This window comes from Xiphophorus hellerii, chromosome 3 (genome assembly GCF_003331165.1).
Source record: "Xiphophorus hellerii strain 12219 chromosome 3, Xiphophorus_hellerii-4.1, whole genome shotgun sequence".
Taxonomy (NCBI): Eukaryota; Metazoa; Chordata; class Actinopteri; order Cyprinodontiformes; family Poeciliidae; genus Xiphophorus; species Xiphophorus hellerii.
In genome coordinates this window covers 21,110,320-21,128,402 of record NC_045674.1, presented here as the reverse complement: position 1 = coordinate 21,128,402, position 18,083 = coordinate 21,110,320, and positions in this window count along the sequence as shown.

Sequence of the window (18,083 nt, the reverse complement as noted above, 5' to 3'; positions counted from 1 at the left end):
CTTTCCTCTTCCTTTTTAGTCTTAAAGTGTAATTATTTTCAAAGCAAACATCTCAGTTAAAACAAGTCATTAACTGCTTATACAGTACATAAGTATGAATTTTATTTAATATAATTATACTTTAAATAAGCTAGTAGAATATTTAGTTTTTTGTTTTTACAAAAGACAGAGTGACTAAATAATCGCAGATAATATACATTCAAAGACTGTATAAAAAATACTCTGATGAAGATTTAAATATCTATTTCTATATAGCAACATCATATATCTATATCACATATCATGCGACTATTAAAGTTTAGTCAAACGACACATATTGCCGTCAGTTAAAACAATAACCTGCTATTACAGGCCCAGCCTTTCCCGAGGGGGCAGTAGAGAGCAACGTGCAGGTGGTGGGAGGAAGAAGAAGAGCGAGAAAAGTGTCCGGTTGTTGTGAGGAGCTCAGTGTGTTAGTTTCAGGGAAGCTAGCTGTCCAGTACGTTGTACTTGTTCATCCTGCCAAAAGAGGAACAAAGTTCGTAAAGCATTCATCGGCCTCCTCCTTGTTTTTGCCCGCCAGCGGAGCGGAACCGATACGAGCTTGTTTACCAGAGACACGTGACCACATATCCACCTCCTTTTCATACAGGCCTTTAAATAAAGACCCGGACTAAAAATTCTCTTTTTATCCTGCATACCGATGCTCGTCCATTTTAGAAAGGATAACCTATCTTTAATGGCTTTTGTATTTACAAGCATTTACCTGCAAGACAGAAAATGATTAGTGACCAAATGATCGCAGAAGGCCTACATTCAAAGACTCTGCTTCAGGCGGTCATTAACGTTAATCTGTGACGTGTGATTCGGGGTTTGAGTTTGCTGTATTCTTTTCTCTTGCTTTTAAGTCTTAAAGTTTAATTATTTTCAAAGCGACCCATCTCAGTTAAAATAAGTCATTAACAGCTTATACGCTACATAAGTATGTATTTTATATGATGTAATTATACAAGCTAGTAGAATATTTTGTTTTCAGTTTTTACAAATATTGACGTGACAACGAAAAGACAAAGTGACTAAATTATCACAGATAACACATTCAAAGACTGTATAAAAAATACTGTGACGAAGATTTAAATATCTATTTCTATATAGCAGCATCATAAATCTATATCAAATGTTACGTGACTATTGAAGTTTAGTCACATGACACAGATTGCCGTTGTTTAAAACCAATAATCTCCTGAGCCAATCAGAGTCCACATATCCTCCTCCTTACAGGTCTTTAAATAAAGACCCGGACCAAAAATTCTCTTTTTATCCTGCATACCGATGCTCGTCCATTTTAGAAAGGATAACCTATCTTTAATGGCTTTTGTATTTAGAAGCATTTACCTGCAAGACAAAGAAAATGATTAGTGACCAAATGATCGCAGAAGGCCTACATTCAAAGACTCTGCTTCAGGCGGTCATTGACGTCAATGTGTGACGTGTGCTTCCGGGTTTGAGTTACCTGAATGCGTTCCTCTTCCTTTTTAGTCTTAAGGTTTAATGAATTTGACGGTCATTGACGTCAATGTGTGACGTGTGCTTCCGGGTTTGAGTTACCTGAATGCGTTCCTCTTCCTTTTTAGTCTTAAGGTTTAATTATTTTGACGGTCATTGACGTCAATGTGTGACGTGTGATTCGGGCTTTGAGTTTGCTGTATTCTTTCCTCTTCCTTTTTAGTCTTAAAGTGTAATTATTTTCAAAGCAAACATCTCAGTTAAAACAAGTCATTAACTGCTTATACAGTACATAAGTATGAATTTTATTTAATATAATTATACTTTAAATAAGCTAGTAGAATATTTAGTTTTTTGTTTTTACAAAAGACAGAGTGACTAAATAATCGCAGATAATATACATTCAAAGACTGTATAAAAAATACTCTGATGAAGATTTAAATATCTATTTCTATATAGCAACATCATATATCTATATCACATATCATGCGACTATTAAAGTTTAGTCAAACGACACATATTGCCGTCAGTTAAAACAATAACCTGCTATTACAGGCCCAGCCTTTCCCGAGGGGGCAGTAGAGAGCAACGTGCAGGTGGTGGGAGGAAGAAGAAGAGCGAGAAAAGTGTCCGGTTGTTGTGAGGAGCTCAGTGTGTTAGTTTCAGGGAAGCTAGCTGTCCAGTACGTTGTACTTGTTCATCCTGCCAAAAGAGGAACAAAGTTCGTAAAGCATTCATCGGCCTCCTCCTTGTTTTTGCCCGCCAGCGGAGCGGAACCGATACGAGCTTGTTTACCAGAGACACGTGACCACATATCCACCTCCTTTTCATACAGGCCTTTAAATAAAGACCCGGACTAAAAATTCTCTTTTTATCCTGCATAGCGATGCTCGTCCATTTTAGAAAGGATAACCTATCTTTAATGGCTTTTGTATTTACAAGCATTTACCTGCAAGACAAAGAAAATGATTAGTGACCAAATGATCGCAGAAGGCCTACATTCAAAGACTCTGCTTCAGGCGGTCATTAACGTTAATCTGTGACGTGTGATTCGGGGTTTGAGTTTGCTGTATTCTTTTCTCTTGCTTTTAAGTCTTAAAGTTTAATTATTTTCAAAGCGACGCATCTCAGTTAAAATAAGTCATTAACAGCTTTTACGCTACATAAGTATGTAGTTTATATGATGTAATTATACAAGCTAGTAGAATATTTTGTTTTCAGTTTTTACAAATATTGACGTGACAACGAAAAGACAAAGTGACTAAATTATCACAGATAACACATTCAAAGACTGTATAAAAAATACTGTGACGAAGATTTAAATATCTATTTCTGTATAGCAGCATCATAAATCTATATCAAATGTTACGTGACTATTGAAGTTTAGTCACATGACACAGATTGCCGTTGTTTAAAACCAATAATCTCCTGAGCCAATCAGAGTCCACATATCCTCCTCCTTACAGGTCTTTAAATAAAGACCCGGACCAAAAATTCTCTTTTTATCCTGCATACCGATGCTCGTCCATTTTAGAAAGGATAACCTATCTTTAATGGCTTTTGTATTTAGAAGCATTTACCTGCAAGACAAAGAAAATGATTAGTGACCAAATGATCGCAGAAGGCCTACATTCAAAGACTCTGCTTCAGGCGGTCATTGACGTCAATGTGTGACGTGTGCTTCCGGGTTTGAGTTACCTGAATGCGTTCCTCTTCCTTTTTAGTCTTAAGGTTTAATGAATTTGACGGTCATTGACGTCAATGTGTGACGTGTGATTCGGGGTTTGAGTTTGCTGTATTCTTTCCTCTTCCTTTTTAGTCTTAAAGTTTAATTATTTTTACGGTCATTGACGTCAATGTGTGACGTGTGATTCGGGCTTTGAGTTTGCTGTATTCTTTCCTCTTCCTTTTTAGTCTTAAAGTGTAATTATTTTCAAAGCAAACATCTCAGTTAAAACAAGTCATTAACTGCTTATACAGTACATAAGTATGAATTTTATTTAATATAATTATACTTTAAATAAGCTAGTAGAATATTTAGTTTTTTGTTTTTACAAAAGACAGAGTGACTAAATAATCGCAGATAATATACATTCAAAGACTGTATAAAAAATACTCTGATGAAGATTTAAATATCTATTTCTATATAGCAACATCATATATCTATATCACATATCATGCGACTATTAAAGTTTAGTCAAACGACACATATTGCCGTCAGTCAAAACAATAACCTGCTATTACAGGCCCAGCCTTTCCCGAGGGGGCAGTAGAGAGCAACGTGCAGGTGGTGGGAGGAAGAAGAAGAGCGAGAAAAGTGTCCGGTTGTTGTGAGGAGCTCAGTGTGTTTTTTTTTTTTTTTTTTTTATTGACAATAAAGGGGTTTACAAAATAGCAGACTCAACGCAAAAAGTAGCAAAACAGACAAGACAACAATGCCAGGGTGTTACATAGGAAGCACAAACAAAATGAAAAGCAAATAAATAAATAAAAAAGTTAACTTAGAAAGATGTTAAAGTGAGAGCACATATCCACTGTCTTAATTGCTTTTCTATTCCTTGAATACTGGAGAGATGTAATATATTGTTTGAATTCCACTTTAAAGGCTGAAAAGCGAGGTTTCTGATTTGAGAATTTAGATTTATGTATATGATATTTTGCGACTAATAAAATTAGATTGATAATATAAAAATGTTTGGTTTTGTTAGTGGGATAAGAGAAGAATCCAAACAATATATTTATATAAGTGAGGGAAAAGTTATCAAGAATTCTTTGGGAAATAAACGTACAAATATCTTGCCAGAAAATACAAGAGAAATAGCATGACCAGAATAAGTGACAGAGATCTTCTACATAGAGTTGGCAAAATGAACAGTTTGTGTCAATGTCTTTTTTGTATCGTTGAAGGAAAAATTTGCAGGGATAAAAACGATGGATTATCTTAAAAGACACTTCTTTGATTTTATTAATAATTAAATATTTAGATGGAAGACACCAGATTTTTTTCCAGTTCAGGTTGGGGGCAAAGTTATTCCAATAAGAGATAACATTAGGAACAGAGACGATGTCCTTCTGGAATAAGGCACGTACATCACGGTTGTTCTTTCGTTTTCTTGTGGAAAAACAGATTTGACCAACATTAGTGACAGCAGCGTCTAGACCTGGAGGAGTCAGAACAGAAGTTACAGAAGACTTAAGAAGCATCATAACACCAGATGGGATGGCATCAAAAACAAGTGCATATTCCTTTGGTGGTATGGGGAGACCAAACCTTTCTAGAAGTTCAGAATAAGACATTAAGACACCATCAGGTCTAAAAAGCTGCTGAACCAAGATGATTCCATGTTCAAACCAATTTTCCAAGAATAAAGATTTATGCTTGTACAAAATGTCTCCATTGTTCCAAATATAATATCGATGGGGTGAGAAATTATGCTTGTAAATTAGAGACCAGGAAAGAAGCATTTGTTTGTGAAAATTAGATAGCTTTATGGGTAGTTTTTCAATTTTGTAGTTGCAAAGGAGAATAAATTTAAGGCCACCAAGTTTTGAGAATAAATAGTTGGGTATAAAATTCCAGATTGAGGTTGGATTTTTGAGAAACTGTTTAATCCAGTTTATTTTGAATGTATTGTTTAAGGTTGAGAAATCAAGACAATTGAGGCCACCAAGTTCAAATGAGTTCATTAAGACTGATTTCCTGATATAATGAATCCTATTTTTCCATACAAATCTATAAAGCATTTTATCAATGATGTCAATTGTTTGTTTATTTACAGAAAGAGACAAAGCTGGATAAGTTAAACGGGAGATGCCTTCTGCTTTGGTTAGCAAAATTCTTCCTTGAATTGATAAATCTCTTTGAAGCCAAGAATTTAGTTTCTTTTGTACATTTTCTACAATAGGATTAAAGTTCAGAGCATTTCTAGAATCTTGATCTTTGTTGATCATTATGCCGAGATAAGTGACCGATTCTTTAACAGGAATATTATAAATAGAGGGTTTGTTACAATTTTTAAGGGCTAAAAGTTCACATTTATCAATGTTAAGGTAGAGTCCAGAGGCTCTAGAAAATTTCTCAACAATATTAATTGCTAAAGAAACCTGAGAAGCATCCTTTAAAAATAAAGTGGTATCGTCGGCTAGTTGACTAATTATAATATTTTTATCAGCAAAAGAGATACCTTTCAAATGGTTGAGTTTAATGAAATCTGAAAGTAATTGAGAGCAGATCAAAAAGAGGTATGGGGACAGCGGGCAACCTTGCCTCACACCTCGCTTTAGATCAAATCTGGGAGACGTACCAGCATGAAGCTTGATTGAACAGTTAGCATTTTTATACATGGTTTTGATTGCAGCGCAAAAGTAAGGACCAAAACCAAATTTCTCTAATGTTTGAAAAACAAAATTATGCTCAATGGTGTCAAAGGCTTTACGGAAATCTAAAAATAATATAAGGCTGTCATCATGGCACAAATCTGCATAGTCAATCAGATCCAACACCAGCCTGATGTTGTTGGCTATATGTCTTTGTGTCATGAAACCATTTTGAGTTTCATCAATTATAAAGTTAAGAACACTTTTCATTCTCATCGCAAAAATTTGAGCTAGAATTTTATAGTCATTATTAAGAAGGCAGATTGGACGCCAATTATCAATCAGAAGGGGGTCTTTTTTAGGTTTGGGAATTAATGTCAAAAGGCCTTGACACAGAGTGGGAGGAAGAGTTTGGTTATCAATGCATTCTGCAAACAGCCGGTGGAGGAACGGGGCCAGTTGTTCTGCGAAGGTGATGTAGAATTCTGAAGTTAGGCCGTCAACTCCTGGAGATTTGTTGAGTTTTAGGTGCTTGATGGCAGACAGGACTTCAGCAGGAGATAGGGGACTATCACAGACATTCCTTTGGTCATCATTAATTGACTTAGTTTCAGTAAGATGTGTAAAGAAAATTTCAGATTCACATTTATTATAGTGTGATTCATACAACTCACTGTAGAAAGTAGAGCAATACTTTGCTATTGTTTGGGGATCATCAGTGATAAAGTTGTTAATGTTAAGTTTTTGAATTGAGTTGAATTGACCACGGGTTCTTTCTAATTGAAAGAAATACGCAGTGTTTTGTTCCCCTTCCTCCAGCCATTTCCTTCTCGATCTCACAAAAGCCCCCTCTGCTTTCCTTCTGTATATTTCATTTAATTTATTTTGTTGAATGATTAAATCCTTTAAGTCATTTTCAGATAAATTTTCAGGTGAGATTTGAGTAATTTCAGTTATTCTGGATATTACATTTGTTTCTTCATCTCTCCTGGATTTAGATAGAGAGGCACCAAACTCTCTGAAATATTTTGTAACTTCAAATTTAAGGAGTTCCCAATTTCTAGAGAAATTGTTATTAATTAAGGCTTTTTTCCAGAAATGGTTTATTAATAATTTGACTTTATCAATTACTAGCACATTTTTTAAGATGGAATTATTAAGTTTCCAATAAGAACTTTTGAATGTGGGAGTAATGTTAGGACAGAATGAGGCAATCAATGATATTGCTTTGTGATCAGTTAAAGGTGTTGTTAATATTCTAGGAGTAATGTTATTCTTATGTAAGCAATCAGAAACTAACCAGTAATCTATGCGAGACATTAATGAGCGAGGCTTATTAGACCATGTGTAAGCTCTAGAGACAGGGTTTTTTTCCCTCCATATGTCTATGAGATTAAATTTTTGTATAAAAGAGGACAAGTTAATAGAAGAAGTATTATTAACACTTGGAGGCCATCGATCTAGGGAGCTGTTCAAAGCAACGTTGAAATCTCCACCCATTAAAAGAAGAGCATTTGGGTATTTTGATAACCAGTGTAAAAAGCTAGATTCTAATCTATCAAGTAAAAAATCATTTTCAGGTTTTGAATTATATCCATATACATTGGCAAGAAGGGTAATATAGTTGTTGATATTCAGGATTAAAATTATATAGTGGCCATTAGGATCACTTTCTGAGTGTAGAACAGAACCATTAAAGTTGTTTTTTAAAATAGTAACCCCTGCTGATCTTTCTGAGCCATGAGAAAACCATAACTCATTTCCCCACTGAGTTTTCCAAAAGGATGCATCATTTGCTACACTATGTGACTCTTGAAAAAAACAAAAATCAGACTTTTGTTGTTTGGCAAATAAAAATAAAGCTTTTCGTTTAACATTTTCTCTTAAACCCCTGGCATTTAATGAGAAGATTGAAAGGGACAATGTAGGATAAGTGGACACAGAAAACAACCTACAGACCCGGAATGGTGTAATTTAAACCATGAACAGAATGGAGCTAAGGTGATTTAGAATGTCAGATACTAAGACTTAGAAGAAGCTTGCAGTTTGGAACAGTATAGCTGCATTAATAACTATCAAGGACAATAAATTCAAAATGATATGAAAAGTGCTGAAATGCACAGCAAAGCAGAGACTGTACTTAACAACATAGTAAATACACTTAGCAAAGCACAGTCAAACCAGAATTCAATAAACATATAATTATTTTTTAAACATAGAGTGAATTAAGATAATGTAAATAGGCAAACTGCCTTCCAGAATTAGAAGATAGAAAAGGAACCAAATATTAAGTGTGTAGGCTTTGTAGGTGACCAACTGAGCAGAACCTGTGATCATGCCTATGAAGGGCTTGTTGTGTCCATAAGGACAGGAATGACATTCTGTCCAGTTGGGGACAGCGGTGACTTGATTTCTTTTCCCTCAATGATCACACGGACTCCAGCAAAATGGGCTTTTTTTCCTTCTTTCCGGGCTGCATCAATTAATGGCCACAGTTTTTCTCGCTGAGCCTTGTCAGCTGTGGTGAGATCCTCTGTAAACCTCAGCCTGTTTTCCTTCAGAAAGCTGCTGCTCTTGGCCATTTTCCATACCAGGTCGCGGGATGATCTGTTGGTGAAGCGGATCATAGTGGTTCTCGGCGCCCTCTGTTGGTCGTTGAAGCGACCCAGACGATGAGCGATGTCAATACTTTCTTTCATCTTTACCTGGTTCTCTCCAACAACAGCACAGCAGATGTCGCTAACTTTGGCTCTGATGTTTTCATGCTTATCTTCTGGGATTCCGTGTAGCCTTAAATTCCATCTACGTTGGTATCGTTCAGTTTCGTTTATTCTCATTTCTACTTCAGCCATTTTCTGCACAGTGTTTTCCGATATGGAGCTCACAGCTTTCACGTCGGATTTTAGCGTTTCAATTTCCGTAAAAATGAAGTCAATTGACTTCTTCAGAGCATCGATGCTAACGGTGTTACAGCTGACCATATTTTCTAATTTATCAGAGCGATCATTGATTATCTTAGCGATGTTGTCTTGTAATTGAAAGAGAGACAAGTCACCTTTTAGTTTCTTTTCCTCTGGTTTAGCAGGGGTATCTGGGTCAGAATCCAGTAGAGGAGACAGATCAGGGCTCTGTCTGTCCATGGAACCAATATAGTTATGATCGGAGGCAGGGATACCTGCAGCTGGATCAGATGGGGAGCAAATCCGGGGACCACTAGCTGCAGTCGATGACATCGTGTCTTGGTGCAAGTCTGAAGCTATAGATTTAGATTTAGATTTCCCTTTCTCTTTTCTTTTAAGGCTGTGCTCCGATCGTTGCATCGTAGTATACGTTGATCTGGAAGATGACCGTTGAACCCAGAGGTTAGCTTGTTAGCTCCTAGTCTTTTCTCGTCCTTGATCGCAGTCTTAACAACAATGTGACTCTTGATCAGGTTGAATAGAACAAACATAGAAGTTACAGACATTCCTGGATCAAAAAGAGAGCATTATGTTGGCAAGGAGGACTGAAAATTGAAATCTGTGTCTCAGCTACATCACACAGCGACTGGTCCGGTCGCCATCTTGGTCCCGAACCCGTTGTACTTGTTCATCCTGCCAAAAGAGGAACAAAGTTCGTAAAGCATTCATCGGCCTCCTCCTTGTTTTTGCCCGCCAGCGGAGCGGAACCGATACGAGCTTGTTTACCAGAGACACGTGACCACATATCCACCTCCTTTTCATACAGGCCTTTAAATAAAGACCCGGACTAAAAATTCTCTTTTTATCCTGCATAGCGATGCTCGTCCATTTTAGAAAGGATAACCTATCTTTAATGGCTTTTGTATTTACAAGCATTTACCTGCAAGACAAAGAAAATGATTAGTGACCAAATGATCGCAGAAGGCCTACATTCAAAGACTCTGCTTCAGGCGGTCATTAACGTTAATCTGTGACGTGTGATTCGGGGTTTGAGTTTGCTGTATTCTTTTCTCTTGCTTTTAAGTCTTAAAGTTTAATTATTTTCAAAGCGACGCATCTCAGTTAAAATAAGTCATTAACAGCTTATACGCTACATAAGTATGTAGTTTATATGATGTAATTATACAAGCTAGTAGAATATTTTGTTTTCAGTTTTTACAAATATTGACGTGACAACGAAAAGACAAAGTGACTAAATTATCACAGATAACACATTCAAAGACTGTATAAAAAATACTGTGACGAAGATTTAAATATCTATTTCTGTATAGCAGCATCATAAATCTATATCAAATGTTACGTGACTATTGAAGTTTAGTCACATGACACAGATTGCCGTTGTTTAAAACCAATAATCTCCTGAGCCAATCAGAGTCCACATATCCTCCTCCTTACAGGTCTTTAAATAAAGACCCGGACCAAAAATTCTCTTTTTATCCTGCATACCGATGCTCGTCCATTTTAGAAAGGATAACCTATCTTTAATGGCTTTTGTATTTAGAAGCATTTACCTGCAAGACAAAGAAAATGATTAGTGACCAAATGATCGCAGAAGGCCTACATTCAAAGACTCTGCTTCAGGCGGTCATTGACGTCAATGTGTGACGTGTGCTTCCGGGTTTGAGTTACCTGAATGCGTTCCTCTTCCTTTTTAGTCTTAAGGTTTAATGAATTTGACGGTCATTGACGTCAATGTGTGACGTGTGCTTCCGGGTTTGAGTTACCTGAATGCGTTCCTCTTCCTTTTTAGTCTTAAGGTTTAATTATTTTGACGGTCATTGACGTCAATGTGTGACGTGTGATTCGGGCTTTGAGTTTGCTGTATTCTTTCCTCTTCCTTTTTAGTCTTAAAGTGTAATTATTTTCAAAGCAAACATCTCAGTTAAAACAAGTCATTAACTGCTTATACAGTACATAAGTATGAATTTTATTTAATATAATTATACTTTAAATAAGCTAGTAGAATATTTAGTTTTTTGGTTTTACAAAAGACAGAGTGACTAAATAATCGCAGATAATATACATGCAAAGACTGTATAAAAAATGCTCTGATGAAGATTTAAATATCTATTTCTATATAGCAACATCATATAACTATATCACATATCATGCGACTATTAAAGTTTAGTCAAACGACACATATTGCCGTCAGTTAAAACAATAACCTGCTATTACAGGCCCAGCCTTTCCCGAGGGGGCAGTAGAGAGCAACGTGCAGGTGGTGGGAGGAAGAAGAAGAGCGAGAAAAGTGTCCGGTTGTTGTGAGGAGCTCAGTGTGTTAGTTTCAGGGAAGCTAGCTGTCCAGTACGTTGTACTTGTTCATCCTGCCAAAAGAGGAACAAAGTTCGTAAAGCATTCATCGGCCTCCTCCTTGTTTTTGCCCGCCAGCGGAGCGGAACCGATACGAGCTTGTTTACCAGAGACACGTGACCACATATCCACCTCCTTTTCATACAGGCCTTTAAATAAAGACCCGGACTAAAAATTCTCTTTTTATCCTGCATAGCGATGCTCGTCCATTTTAGAAAGGATAACCTATCTTTAATGGCTTTTGTATTTACAAGCATTTACCTGCAAGACAAAGAAAATGATTAGTGACCAAATGATCGCAGAAGGCCTACATTCAAAGACTCTGCTTCAGGCGGTCATTAACGTTAATCTGTGACGTGTGATTCGGGGTTTGAGTTTGCTGTATTCTTTTCTCTTGCTTTTAAGTCTTAAAGTTTAATTATTTTCAAAGCGACGCATCTCAGTTAAAATAAGTCATTAACAGCTTATACGCTACATAAGTATGTAGTTTATATGATGTAATTATACAAGCTAGTAGAATATTTTGTTTTCAGTTTTTACAAATATTGACGTGACAACGAAAAGACAAAGTGACTAAATTATCACAGATAACACATTCAAAGACTGTATAAAAAATACTGTGACGAAGATTTAAATATCTATTTCTGTATAGCAGCATCATAAATCTATATCAAATGTTACGTGACTATTGAAGTTTAGTCACATGACACAGATTGCCGTTGTTTAAAACCAATAATCTCCTGAGCCAATCAGAGTCCACATATCCTCCTCCTTACAGGTCTTTAAATAAAGACCCGGACCAAAAATTCTCTTTTTATCCTGCATACCGATGCTCGTCCATTTTAGAAAGGATAACCTATCTTTAATGGCTTTTGTATTTAGAAGCATTTACCTGCAAGACAAAGAAAATGATTAGTGACCAAATGATCGCAGAAGGCCTACATTCAAAGACTCTGCTTCAGGCGGTCATTGACGTCAATGTGTGACGTGTGCTTCCGGGTTTGAGTTACCTGAATGCGTTCCTCTTCCTTTTTAGTCTTAAGGTTTAATGAATTTGACGGTCATTGACGTCAATGTGTGACGTGTGCTTCCGGGTTTGAGTTACCTGAATGCGTTCCTCTTCCTTTTTAGTCTTAAGGTTTAATTATTTGACGGTCATTGACGTCAATGTGTGACGTGTGATTCGGGCTTTGAGTTTGCTGTATTCTTTCCTCTTCCTTTTTAGTCTTAAAGTGTAATTATTTTCAAAGCAAACATCTCAGTTAAAACAAGTCATTAACTGCTTATACAGTACATAAGTATGAATTTTATTTAATATAATTATACTTTAAATAAGCTAGTAGAATATTTAGTTTTTTGTTTTTACAAAAGACAGAGTGACTAAATAATCGCAGATAATATACATTCAAAGACTGTATAAAAAATAGCTCTGATGAAGATTTAAATATCTATTTCTATATAGCAACATCATATATCTATATCACATATCATGCGACTATTAAAGTTTAGTCAAACGACACATATTGCCGTCAGTTAAAACAATAACCTGCTATTACAGGCCCAGCCTTTCCCGAGGGGGCAGTAGAGAGCAACGTGCAGGTGGTGGGAGGAAGAAGAAGAGCGAGAAAAGTGTCCGGTTGTTGTGAGGAGCTCAGTGTGTTAGTTTCAGGGAAGCTAGCTGTCCAGTACGTTGTACTTGTTCATCCTGCCAAAAGAGGAACAAAGTTCGTAAAGCATTCATCGGCCTCCTCCTTGTTTTTGCCCGCCAGCGGAGCGGAACCGATACGAGCTTGTTTACCAGAGACACGTGACCACATATCCACCTCCTTTTCATACAGGCCTTTAAATAAAGACCCGGACTAAAAATTCTCTTTTTATCCTGCATAGCGATGCTCGTCCATTTTAGAAAGGATAACCTATCTTTAATGGCTTTTGTATTTACAAGCATTTACCTGCAAGACAAAGAAAATGATTAGTGACCAAATGATCGCAGAAGGCCTACATTCAAAGACTCTGCTTCAGGCGGTCATTAACGTTAATCTGTGACGTGTGATTCGGGGTTTGAGTTTGCTGTATTCTTTTCTCTTGCTTTTAAGTCTTAAAGTTTAATTATTTTCAAAGCGACGCATCTCAGTTAAAATAAGTCATTAACAGCTTATACGCTACATAAGTATGTAGTTTATATGATGTAATTATACAAGCTAGTAGAATATTTTGTTTTCAGTTTTTACAAATATTGACGTGACAACGAAAAGACAAAGTGACTAAATTATCACAGATAACACATTCAAAGACTGTATAAAAAATACTGTGACGAAGATTTAAATATCTATTTCTGTATAGCAGCATCATAAATCTATATCAAATGTTACGTGACTATTGAAGTTTAGTCACATGACACAGATTGCCGTTGTTTAAAACCAATAATCTCCTGAGCCAATCAGAGTCCACATATCCTCCTCCTTACAGGTCTTTAAATAAAGACCCGGACCAAAAATTCTCTTTTTATCCTGCATACCGATGCTCGTCCATTTTAGAAAGGATAACCTATCTTTAATGGCTTTTGTATTTAGAAGCATTTACCTGCAAGACAAAGAAAATGATTAGTGACCAAATGATCGCAGAAGGCCTACATTCAAAGACTCTGCTTCAGGCGGTCATTGACGTCAATGTGTGACGTGTGCTTCCGGGTTTGAGTTACCTGAATGCGTTCCTCTTCCTTTTTAGTCTTAAGGTTTAATGAATTTGACGGTCATTGACGTCAATGTGTGACGTGTGCTTCCGGGTTTGAGTTACCTGAATGCGTTCCTCTTCCTTTTTAGTCTTAAGGTTTAATTATTTTGACGGTCATTGACGTCAATGTGTGACGTGTGATTCGGGCTTTGAGTTTGCTGTATTCTTTCCTCTTCCTTTTTAGTCTTAAAGTGTAATTATTTTCAAAGCAAACATCTCAGTTAAAACAAGTCATTAACTGCTTATACAGTACATAAGTATGAATTTTATTTAATATAATTATACTTTAAATAAGCTAGTAGAATATTTAGTTTTTTGGTTTTACAAAAGACAGAGTGACTAAATAATCGCAGATAATATACATGCAAAGACTGTATAAAAAATGCTCTGATGAAGATTTAAATATCTATTTCTATATAGCAACATCATATAACTATATCACATATCATGCGACTATTAAAGTTTAGTCAAACGACACATATTGCCGTCAGTTAAAACAATAACCTGCTATTACAGGCCCAGCCTTTCCCGAGGGGGCAGTAGAGAGCAACGTGCAGGTGGTGGGAGGAAGAAGAAGAGCGAGAAAAGTGTCCGGTTGTTGTGAGGAGCTCAGTGTGTTAGTTTCAGGGAAGCTAGCTGTCCAGTACGTTGTACTTGTTCATCCTGCCAAAAGAGGAACAAAGTTCGTAAAGCATTCATCGGCCTCCTCCTTGTTTTTGCCCGCCAGCGGAGCGGAACCGATACGAGCTTGTTTACCAGAGACACGTGACCACATATCCACCTCCTTTTCATACAGGCCTTTAAATAAAGACCCGGACTAAAAATTCTCTTTTTATCCTGCATAGCGATGCTCGTCCATTTTAGAAAGGATAACCTATCTTTAATGGCTTTTGTATTTACAAGCATTTACCTGCAAGACAAAGAAAATGATTAGTGACCAAATGATCGCAGAAGGCCTACATTCAAAGACTCTGCTTCAGGCGGTCATTAACGTTAATCTGTGACGTGTGATTCGGGGTTTGAGTTTGCTGTATTCTTTTCTCTTGCTTTTAAGTCTTAAAGTTTAATTATTTTCAAAGCGACGCATCTCAGTTAAAATAAGTCATTAACAGCTTATACGCTACATAAGTATGTAGTTTATATGATGTAATTATACAAGCTAGTAGAATATTTTGTTTTCAGTTTTTACAAATATTGACGTGACAACGAAAAGACAAAGTGACTAAATTATCACAGATAACACATTCAAAGACTGTATAAAAAATACTGTGACGAAGATTTAAATATCTATTTCTGTATAGCAGCATCATAAATCTATATCAAATGTTACGTGACTATTGAAGTTTAGTCACATGACACAGATTGCCGTTGTTTAAAACCAATAATCTCCTGAGCCAATCAGAGTCCACATATCCTCCTCCTTACAGGCCTTTAAATAAAGACCCGGACTAAAAATTCTCTTTTTATCCTGCATAGCGATGCTCGTCCATTTTAGAAAGGATAACCTATCTTTAATGGCTTTTGTATTTACAAGCATTTACCTGCAAGACAAAGAAAATGATTAGTGACCAAATGATCGCAGAAGGCCTACATTCAAAGACTCTGCTTCAGGCGGTCATTGACGTCAATGTGTGACGTGTGCTTCCGGGTTTGAGTTACCTGAATGCGTTCCTCTTCCTTTTTAGTCTTAAGGTTTAATGAATTTGACGGTCATTGACGTCAATGTGTGACGTGTGCTTCCGGGTTTGAGTTACCTGAATGCGTTCCTCTTCCTTTTTAGTCTTAAGGTTTAATTATTTTGACGGTCATTGACGTCAATGTGTGACGTGTGATTCGGGCTTTGAGTTTGCTGTATTCTTTCCTCTTCCTTTTTAGTCTTAAAGTGTAATTATTTTCAAAGCAAACATCTCAGTTAAAACAAGCCATTAACTGCTTATACAGTACATAAGTATGAATTTTATTTAATATAATTATACTTTAAATAAGCTAGTAGAATATTTAGTTTTTTGTTTTTACAAAAGACAGAGTGACTAAATAATCGCAGATAATATACATTCAAAGACTGTATAAAAAATACTCTGATGAAGATTTAAATATCTATTTCTATATAGCAACATCATATATCTATATCACATATCATGCGACTATTAAAGTTTAGTCAAATGACACATATTGCCGTCAGTTAAAACAATAACCTGCTATTACAGGCCCAGCCTTTCCCGAGGGGGCAGTAGAGAGCAACGTGCAGGTGGTGGGAGGAAGAAGAAGAGCGAGAAAAGTGTCCGGTTGTTGTGAGGAGCTCAGTGTGTTAGTTTCAGGGAAGCTAGCTGTCCAGTACGTTGTACTTGTTCATCCTGCCAAAAGAGGAACAAAGTTCGTAAAGCATTCATCGGCCTCCTCCTTGTTTTTGCCCGCCAGCGGAGCGGAACCGATACGAGCTTGTTTACCAGAGACACGTGACCACATATCCACCTCCTTTTCATACAGGCCTTTAAATAAAGACCCGGACTAAAAATTCTCTTTTTATCCTGCATAGCGATGCTCGTCCATTTTAGAAAGGATAACCTATCTTTAATGGCTTTTGTATTTACAAGCATTTACCTGCAAGACAAAGAAAATGATTAGTGACCAAATGATCGCAGAAGGCCTACATTCAAAGACTCTGCTTCAGGCGGTCATTAACGTTAATCTGTGACGTGTGATTCGGGGTTTGAGTTTGCTGTATTCTTTTCTCTTGCTTTTAAGTCTTAAAGTTTAATTATTTTCAAAGCGACGCATCTCAGTTAAAATAAGTCATTAACAGCTTATACGCTACATAAGTATGTAGTTTATATGATGTAATTATACAAGCTAGTAGAATATTTTGTTTTCAGTTTTTACAAATGTGACGGTACCTATGCTATCCCGATTGGCAACTTGAATTTTAAGATAACTAATTTAATAATACTATAAAGTTACCTTTAAGGCGCACAGGCCCGCTACATATGAGGCACGAGACAATTCCACTCAGTCCAATCAGTTTATTTATTTCAATTTTCTAGCCAGAAATATATTAGTTTAAAATCACGCACACATTAAAATGACATTTACGGCTCAACTCGAAGCTGGCAGGGACCTACAAAGGAAACACAGCAAACCAAATAAAAGAAAATCGTGCACCAAACCAAAGAAAATACCACCACCCAGAAAGTCCACCACCGACACCACGAGCTGGCCGTTCCTGACAACAAAAGAAAAGACATTCAAATTACATACATTTCTTGGTTATACAGTTCAGTCCTCACAAATCAAGCAATAGCAGTCCAAGTTAGGAGTCCGTCCTGAGACGAACCGCCGCGCCACAGCAAACACCAGCCAGAGCGGCACCAGAGGGATCAGGACGAGCTGGTCATGAACCAGCCTGAATCAGCCACACTGGACGAGAGTCAAAAGCCAGCTTACGCCGACCAGGACAGCGGGTATGAAGCCGACAACCAGGGCGACGGGCAGGCCGCCGTCAGCCGACGACGAATAACCAGGTCACAGGCGGACGGACCGTCAACCAGGGACAACAGAGTACGGGCAAGCAGCCGGCCAAGGACAAACAGCAGCGTCTATCAAACATACATGTCAAAAATAGAATCTGGAAGCATACGTAAAATGAGCTTTCGCTTACCACTGAGCTTGATGCGTTATGCCTCTGGCAGGGAGAAGAAGCAGTCAGCTGGTACAAGTCACCTAGATATTACAAGTAAAGCTGAGCTAAAGCTAAACTTACAGATATTAAAGGTATGAGAAGCTTCTTACCAGAAGAAGGCTTGAACAGCAATTAATGTCTTAAGCGCGTCAGTCGTATAGCGCCAGTCAACAGTGAAGTCTGAACCGGAAGGAGAACGTGTTGTCTACCAGGTGAGGGAGGGCCCTTTATATGCAGGCAGCGCTACAACCAATTAAAGTCAGGCACTTGTGTGGTGCGTTCAGGGCCCACAGGGCATACTGCCACATTCCACCCCCCCAAACTGCATCGACGTCCCGACGATGATCCAACTTAACACCAAGGTCGAAATACCGCAGACATGGTACTGGATGAAGGCGTTTCTCTTACTGCTGGCCTTGGAAGATGATGGAGATTATGATGCTGGCCAGCAGTTGATCGTACAGATTTACGCACCGACACCCCGCTGGGACCAGACTCTGCAGCTGGTACAACTGGCAATGAGGTAGGTTGATTTGTGGCCACGCTAGGAGCCACAGCAGATCCTGAAGCCCTAGGAACCGCATCAGAAACCACAGCAGCAG